We start from the raw sequence: 9,177 nt of genomic DNA, 5'->3' as shown, positions 1-9,177 counted from the left end.
TTGGCCAAATAATGGAGTAGCGGGAGGGGGTGCTCATTGACTGTACCGTTTACATTAGCTCCTTAGAGAAAGAAACGCTGTAGGAGGATGAGGGGTTTCAGGAACGCATTTACAGCCTGGTTGTTTGACTGAGTTCCACTAGGGTTTGAGTTTCTTTTCTGGCGAAAAGAAAGAATACATTGCTGGACGCATATTAAGCAAGCGCGTTAAGAAGCGAAGCCTAAACATCATTGGTTAATATGGTATGTTGTTAGTTTCAAGGTTCATTGACAGTGCAACCTCCGATATCACTACAGCTTTCTACAATAGCGAATAGGATCGATAATAGGTCGCGCAAAGCATATGTGCGCAAACGCTTTCATGCATAGGACGCAGAACAACTAGCCAGCGCAGGTAGTTCAAGCAAGGAAAAAATAGCGCGCTTTTAGATATTGCAAATCTCCAAGGGGCCGCGGAAAATTGCGGTGTGCTTTCAAACTCTATCTGAACTTAGCAACTAAGTAGTCTTTTTTTGTTGTAGTTGTAATAAGCTTATAGTTCTTTTTTTTTTTTTCTTTTGCGATCTACTTCTAACTACGGTTCGGCTTTTCAGAACGTCGACCCATGATTCTCTTCTTTAAGTGATAATTTAAGTGTGCGTATTACATTCTATATAAATGAATAACATTTGACGACAAACTACAGACGACGTCGTGAAGTTCAGTACTAAAATCAAACAAAAACGACAGAAGTAATGTTGCCGTTGTTCTCGACTTTCCGAAGCAGTTGCTATTAGCCAAGTAGTGACATAAGAAAGACCAGTAGGACAAGGAATAATGTAAGACATACATTTGAACTGCGGCGGGAATGAAACAAGTTGAGTTTTGAAGCCTTAAAAAATAATTTCATTCTCGCAGTTCAAATGTTTGTCTTTAGTACATCGTTCGTTCACCATATCATCGACGGGTTCAGTTACGTACTCACAAAAAAATGACCATCTCCCAGCTGGCTCTATAGCTCATTAAGCATAGCCTCGTCTAAACACGAAGGGGAGTTGGGAGAATTCTCGACAGTTATGCAAACCCTCGACTGCGTCTCGGGTTTGCATAACTGTCGAGAATCCTCCCAGTTCCCCCGAATGTTTAGATGAGGCTATGGAAACACGGAAAAAGTCCTCTATTGCTTTTATAAAAATTTCTCCGAGATAATTAGACAATTGAAGGAAAATGCTGTTTTTTTACTTGTTGACTGAAACATTCTTGATACACGCTCATATTTCCTACCAGCCAATCAAAACGCGCGTCTGACAACACATGACCAATCAAAATTCGAGTGATGTCACAGCCGTGTTTCCATACTGTCATCTAATCACAGCTATTGATCAATGAGAGTGCGCGTAATATCGTAATTATTTTATAAATTAAAATAGCACTACACCGGTATCGCAGAGGTCATAGCTTCGAAACCTGTTCAAGCCTGCTAAAGTATCGTTCATACCTGCGAGGATCTCAAAACTTAACCTAGTACACACTTAAGCCCGGTTTACACTACAAAACTTTTTTGGCACGGCTCGGGTGAAATTGGCACGGGCCCCCCAAAAAAAGGTTCGGCTCGGATAAAACTTGCAGTGTAAACAACCTGTCAGTACCAAATTTCATCCGTGCCGAACCAAAATTCTTACCCGTGTTGGGACCTTCGGCGAGGTAGTCCGAGCACGGGTGAAAATGGTACGAGTGCTGAAAAAATAGGCACGGTTCGGATAGAACAAGTAGTGTAAACACTTTAAAGGGCCAAATTTGAGCCTTAATTCATATAGGCTAGCGGTTTTTTGCGTATATTTCAAGATGGCTGCTCGTTCTCCACCAAAATCACGCGGACGGTCTTGATTATAACTGAACTGCGCATGTCTACAAGAGAAGTTACCCGCGCCCAAAAATTTTGGCACGGTGTTTTTGATACGGTAAGAATGGTGTAGTGTAAACAAAGTTTGCCGAGCTCTTTTTAGGCACCCGTGCCAATTTCACACGAGCCGTGCCGAAAATTTTCTGTAGTGTAAACCGGGCTTTAGTTTCTCAAAAATGCTTGTCTTCAGTCTCACCAACTAAGCAGTCACTTTTTAAGAAATTTTTTTGGGGAAACAAGATAAGAAGTTCTTGTAGAATTTGCAATAATTTCACGTCTAATTTTGCCTTTTATAAATGACACTTTTTTCAAGGAAGGGCTTTTGTGGCAATGGTCAGTTCAACGTAGACAGAATAAGTAACACTGCGATTCAGTTAGTGGGAATATCGATGAAAATTATTGTGTGAATGATTTGGTCTAAGTTGCCTTTGCGGACTACTTTGAGGCTCCAGAAAAACTCCGTGCGACTTCTAAGTTCTTATCGAAGCACTTAAATGAACATTCGTTGTCGTGACAAACGAAACAACTGGGTTTGATCTAACCCAATTGATACTTAGCGTGCAAAAGGAAAATTTGGATAAACATAACAAAGGCGACAACTTTTAGGTTAGAAGAAAATCAATTAAAATACCTGATAAAAAAAAACTAGCACTGATGCGCACTTGAAGTGCTTGCACGTCCATGAAAATTGGATAGTGCCCTCCAAAGTTCAAAGTATGATGTGGAATGATATATTTTATTGAAAACAACCAGAAACAAAATTTTGGAGCAAAAGTGTTATCAAAAATAGGGTTTTTTTTTTCCTAATGATAATGATAATGACTAATGATAATTGAAATAGAAACAACCAGTGACATTTGCGCTTTATATATTGGGCCAAATTACAGAATGTCCAGTTGGCAAAACATTACCAAGAGAACAATACTGCCCAGAAGCACCGGATTAAGTTTCAGCAATATCCGTATTTGAATCAGGAAAAGGCAAGAAACAGCTTGTTTTGTCGTATTTCTGACTGAAACCGGTAGTGAATTTAAGAGAGATTTTGGAAACCGTTCATTTTTCTCCTAAATTTTTCTCCGATCTTTTTTTAACTTGCTACCATTTCAAAAGTAGCCGAGTACGTACTCAAGTATAATTAGGCTTAGCAACCGAACGGAAACGTCAGTTACGACCGAGCAGAAAAAATACCAATGAGAATCAGAATTGATGTAGAGTTCCGAATTCTCATTGGCATTTTTGTTGCGCGCGACGTCGCCACTGACGTTCCTGTTCTATTGCTAAACAAACCTGTTTATGTGGGCCAGGCCTCATTCATATGGTATGTGAAAATATCAAATAGTTGGGTTTCCTCGTTATAGCAAAAGAGATATCTTTTCCCATTTTGATTTTGTGTTTGTGTTTGTGTTTGTGTTTGTGTTTGTGTTTGTGTTTGTGTTGGAATGCGCTAAATAAATAGAGTTCCGGGTTGGACCAAAACAAATCGTTTTTCTTTTTGTAAGTGTGTTTTTGCTGGAAAAATTGACTTCCATCTTTAGCTGATTATCTCCTTTTTTCAGCGTATTCTCGTTTTTTCAAGAATTGTTTTCGAGGTGATGAATTCTTAAGGCATGCAGTACATTTCCAATGTAATTTGTCGTGTGAATCAAAAGTTGTGTGTTTGACGAATTTTTCTGTGACAGCGTTTCGTTTCGTTTCGTTTCGTTTCGTTTCGTTACGTTACGTTACGTTTCGTTACGTTTCGTTTCGTTTCGTTTCGTTAGTCTCAGATTAACTTTGCTCTGATGGCTTTCAGTTAACGTTCTCAAGGTAAAAAAATTAGTTTTCTTTTTTTTTCGTTTTTTCGTTTTCCTTTACTTTCCTTTCCTTACGTTTCTTAAGAATTTGTTTTAAAATGCCAATTTTTCTATGCATTACTGTTTTGTTAGTCTGAGGTGAACTTCAAGTTTTTGCTCTAACCGTTTTCAGTTAGCGTTCTATAAGTAAAAAAAATAGTTGTCGACTTTCTTTTTTCAAAAGTCGTATGATGAAATGACTGTGTTTCCTGTTCTAGTGTTTCCTCTTCTAGTGTTTCGTTAGTCTGAAATTAACTTCAGGGTTCAGGTTTATCTTTTATGGCTTCCTGTTCGCATTCTCAAAGTTTAAAAAAACCTATTTTTTGTTTTTTTGTTTTTTTGTTTTTTGTTTTTTGTTTTTTGTTTTTTGTTTTTTGTTTTTTGTTTTTTCTTTTTCTTTTTCTTCTTCTCTCTCTCTCTCTCCTTTTTTTTTTCAAAAAGCGTACTTTGAATGACAAAGTTTTCTATTATAGTGTTTCGTTAGTCTGAAATTAACTTTAGGGCTGGTTAAAAAGTTATTTTTCAGTTTTCTGTTTTCTGACTTTTTTTATTCTTTAAATGAGTTGAACAGCTGAGATGTACTGAGTCGTATCGCAGAGATTTCAATCAGTAACATACAGTCAACTCTCGTAAGCGGACAGCTCTACTTACAGACACCTTTCAATTCAATTCCCCATTTTACTTTCCAGTCGAACTCTGTATTTACACATTCCCTCACCCCACCTCTTTTCTAAAATGAGGATTTATGCCACGTAAAATATTTTGCTCATGTCAGCGTTGTTTTCTATCCCTCCAAATTGATTAGTGACTTCTTTCCATGAGGCGAGATTGCATGTCGTTAAGTCTTTAGTTTTACACAGTGAGTGTCTTTTGTGACAACATGTAGTTATGATATCTCGATAATATTGCGAAGGTTACCATTGCATTAAAGTCCAGTCCAGTCTTAAGTGTTTGTTTTATCGGGTTGCACTGTCAGTATCTGTAAGTTAAAATTGAACACGTAACTGGCTAATGGTTTGATTCACGCGGTATTTACTAGCGCTCTAACTCGCGAGGGTTCGATTGTTTACTGATCGTCTTTGAGGTGAAGGGGAACATGATGTAATTGGTAAAAGCCTCGAGCTTTCGGTGTCCTTTTAGCATTTATATCATGTTCGTAGATCTCTTAGAACGGTCAATTAACAGTCGAAACCTTTCGACTAACATTTCAAGTGAATGCCTCGTGAAACGAAAAATTAGTGGTATTCGTGTTAAATTTTAGAGTCTGGTAGAGGCTTAGCAATGATATTGTTAAAGTACATCAAACCTCAAATATGTTTTCTTACTTAGTTAAATATTTCCACTTTTTGTGCCAAAAAGTTGCGTAGCAAAAATAGCCGTAATTTTGACCCACGACCGAGCTGAGAGGGGCATGGGTCTATTCTGTATTGATGTCACAGACTGCTTTGCATTTGCGTTTTCAAAGCAGTTTCTGACGTCAAATACAGAGTAAACCCATGCCTCTTTCAGCTCGGTCGTGGGTTACAATTACGGATATTTTTGCTAACTTAACGAAACTTTTTGGCACATAAAAACTGAAAATCTAAGGGGGTAATGGTGGAAATATTTAGCTGAGTAAACAAAAATGTTTGATGTTTGGTGCACTTTTAAAGGGAACCTCAACTCCGACTAAAAAATAATTTTAAGCCGAATAAAATAATGTTTGCAATCAAATTTGTTCGACCATTTTCGTTTGTATCGAAAAATTTGATTTTAAACCACATTTTTCACTTTCAAATTTCCCGGGCGCCGCCATCTTAAATAATTGTGACGGGTTCCGGTTGCCCAACCAGGACACGTCACAATTATTCAAGATGGCGGCGTCAGAGAAATTTGAAATTCGTTTATTTTGGGTACAAACGTTTTCAGTGGAAAAAGTTCGAACAATTTTGATTGTAAACGTTATCTTCTGTGGTTTAAAGTTATTTTATACAATAAGTGGACGTTTCCTTTACATGGTGGTTGATGCGTCAGAAAAACAAATAAATGGTGTTTTTAGTCGTTTCATTGTTCTTTTGAACCTGCCTCAACTAAGGTGGACTTTGACCCCTTGTCTTAATTGACACTTAGAAAAAATACGGCGTCCCAAATACGCATGCGCCGTATTTTTTTTTTAAAAAAAAATAAAAGGGGAAGTAATAAGACAAACTTCAAATAAAGTTGTATTTTTCTTTATTCCATTAATCATCACTGGTTGTATACAAATTGCAATAAAAGTTATATTTAATTATGTCTTTTCATTGAAGTACTAATAATAGTAAACATGTAAGTTATTTTATTTTTTTAAAAAAATTGGCGCATGCGTATTTTGAGCGCCCGTATTTTTTCTAAGTTTTTTGGCGGGAAAATGTGATCAAATTTGCACAGCGTTTCCCCTTAATTTTTTTTGGCAAAGAAATTAAAAGCCACTATGATTTAATGCATCCCATGAAAGAAACGGAGAATTACAGATTTTACATTAATCAGCAAGTTCGACAGCTTGCCTTACTTATAATACAAGAAGGTTTTCCTACCGGACAATCTTTGAAACGTAAGTAAAACGCAAAACCACTACAAGTTCCTGGGTGACTTGTAAAAAAATTGGGCATAAGCGCGGACACAGTCAAGTGAATGTTTGATTTAAAATCTTTATAGCTCCAATTCGGTACCTTTGAAAGCAAATATGTAATTGAGAGTTTCCTTGCGATGAAAAAAACCGGCTCTCGTTTTTCTTTACATTTCGAAAGTATTTGCGTTGATTGCTCAATAGGCAGACTATTTATTTCAACGGTCCGCCATTACTTGGTGCGGTTGCGACTGATAAGCTTTTAGTGATCTGGATCGAGGAGAAAGTGACTTCATTTATTCGCAAGTTTAACAATGCAGTGTGTGAATGCGGCTTGATTAGTATGCAGAACACGAATTTGGCAATCTGAAAGCCAACTCTCGTGCTGCATTCACACACTGCATTTTTTAGCTGGTGAGTAAATGACGTCACTTTCTCCTCGATCCAGATCACTGAAAGCGTATCAGTCTAAACCGCACCAAGTAATGGCGGACCGTTAAAATAAGCAATCAGCGCAAATACTTTCGAAATGTGAAGAAAAACAAGAGCTGATTTTTTCATCGTAGCAGCACTTTAACAGGCATCAATGATTGATTTCATGTCTCCAGTATCGAGACCTTTTTGCTTTCTAAATGCACCAAATTATTACCACAAAGGTTTGAAGTCGTTCAAAACCTCGCACATTCACTGCAATTCTTCCTATATTTCCCTAGCACTGAACGGAAAGTGAAAAGTCTCTGGCGCAGAGAAATGCGTCGCCAAGCGTTATGCTTTCCTGTTGTCCGGTAGAAAGACCTTCTCCTACCCAGTTAACAATTAAGAGTTCATCATGTAGCCCTAATGTCTGCTTATTGCTGCTTGCTCTTCGCGCATCTTATTCTCCAAATCCATAGAACGTAAAGCAAAATGGAGGCTGTACAGACCAAAGCGAACAAACCAATCCTAAATAAAAATGTTATTTCTTAAATTTGTTTCTTTAATTCCCCTTGTGAACAACGAACGAATTTAAAAAAAAAACTTATTTGTGCCTTTTTCATCTCTAGATCTTTCTTATTATAGTACAGTTTCCCAAACTGATAATCTTTTTTTATTGGAGGTCACTAAAATGGTACGTATCACGTTCGTCCTCGAAAAAATGAGAAAATGGGATAATCGTTTCTACGTTTGTGAAGCAGATAAAATTCAAATACCGCGTTTTTATGCCAACTTGTGTGATGACGAATTTTAATCAGACTTTTCAACGATTGTGTTGTTCAACACAATAGCTTTCGAAAACTGCGCCTTCATCTACACATACGTTTCATAGAAGAACACTGGGATGACATTGACTAACGTTTCGACAACCTTAGTTAAGTGATTTGTGTTAACGTCAGTAGATGGTATAAACACTCTGGTCGTTGATGTGATTGGTCAACTGTCAGTTAAGCCTAGATGTCATTGGGTGTAAAGACTGTAGACAGTGATTAGTGCGATCTGTCTATAGGTCTAAGATGTGTGCCTGTCTTATGAAATTCGTTGGTCAGTGTGTTGTTCGTCTGTTGTTTATGCCGTTGATAAGTCGTTTGCAGGGTGCGGGAAGTTGTAGGTATCGGTTTAGTGGCTTCTAAGTTAGTAAACCAGCATTCCAGTACGATCTGACGGTTACTATAGGTAACGTATTCAGCAGAGTCCCAGTCGATTCTGTGGTTTATCTGTAAATAGTATTCAGCAATGTTGGTGTTGATGTCACCAGTCATGAATTCTCGTCGCTCGTTTGTGTTCAGTCACTCTTGCGTTGAGATTCCTGCCGGTCTCACCAATGAAAGTGGCCTGGCATTCGCAGCATTTGATCTTGTAAACTGCTCCATGTCTGTTCTTAGGTTTTTCTTTAACTTTAGTCAGCAGTTTTCGTAAATTGGTAATGGGTCTGTGAGCAACACGGAAGTTGTATAAGCCGGTAGGATCCGTGCAATAGTTTCAGAAGTTCCTTTGGTGTAGGGTATACTCACTGTGGAGGCAGGTGTCGGGTTATTGTTCGTGGCGTTTGTATCTGTACGGCAATTGTTGCGTGTAACGCAGTCGCAGTTGCTTTTTTTCTGAAAACGTTGTCCACTTAAGTACATACGTTTGTCTACTAAGCTGTCACACAAGTCATAAACCAGTAGGTTGTTCTCGTTAAGGTGCGTATTGCAGAGGATTCGTCAAGGATTCTTTCAGTGTGTGTGGGTTTCCTGTAAACTGTCGTCCATAGTCTGCTGTTGTCGTCTCCTTGGTAAACTGAATGTGGACGTTCTATCGGTCGAGATGTTCTTGAACGTTTCGTCTTTGTTTACAGCTGTAAAAGTGTCGTCGACGTAGCGTAACCAGGGTGGTATCGTTCGTTTGTTACATGCTAGGGCTTGTTCCTTGATGTTTTGCAGTCAATGTCATCCTAAACAGTGCTTCTCAGGACCACACTACCCCGCACAATCGTACTTCGCTTATTTATAAAAAGTTTTTTCTCTAGATATATTCGAAATATTGGTTGGCTTAGATTCGTAGTCTGTATAACTAACTTCGAGTCTCTGCATAGGGTGCAACCAGTTTCCACTGACAATTTAAAATAATAACTAGCTTCTCTGGTTAAAATATTTAGATAAATAGTTGTAAGAACTAAAAGCTATCCTAAATTTTAGACCGTACACAACTATCCTCGTCAGGGGAAGAAATGCGGATATGAACAATGTCAAAGTGTATTGTTTATCCTTGTCTTGAACATTGTTTAGATTTTCCTTGGGGAGGAAAGCAAAGTCTTCACGATCGATGGAATTTTTTGAAAACATTTATTTCCCGAGCCTACAGAATTCTTCTTGAATCAAACTTTTTCAGAAACTTGGGAATTATCCTCGGCAATCTCGTGAC

This window comes from Montipora capricornis, chromosome 11 (genome assembly GCF_036669925.1).
Source record: "Montipora capricornis isolate CH-2021 chromosome 11, ASM3666992v2, whole genome shotgun sequence".
Lineage (NCBI taxonomy): Eukaryota > Metazoa > Cnidaria > Anthozoa > Scleractinia > Acroporidae > Montipora > Montipora capricornis.
This window is presented reverse-complemented; position numbering follows the sequence as displayed.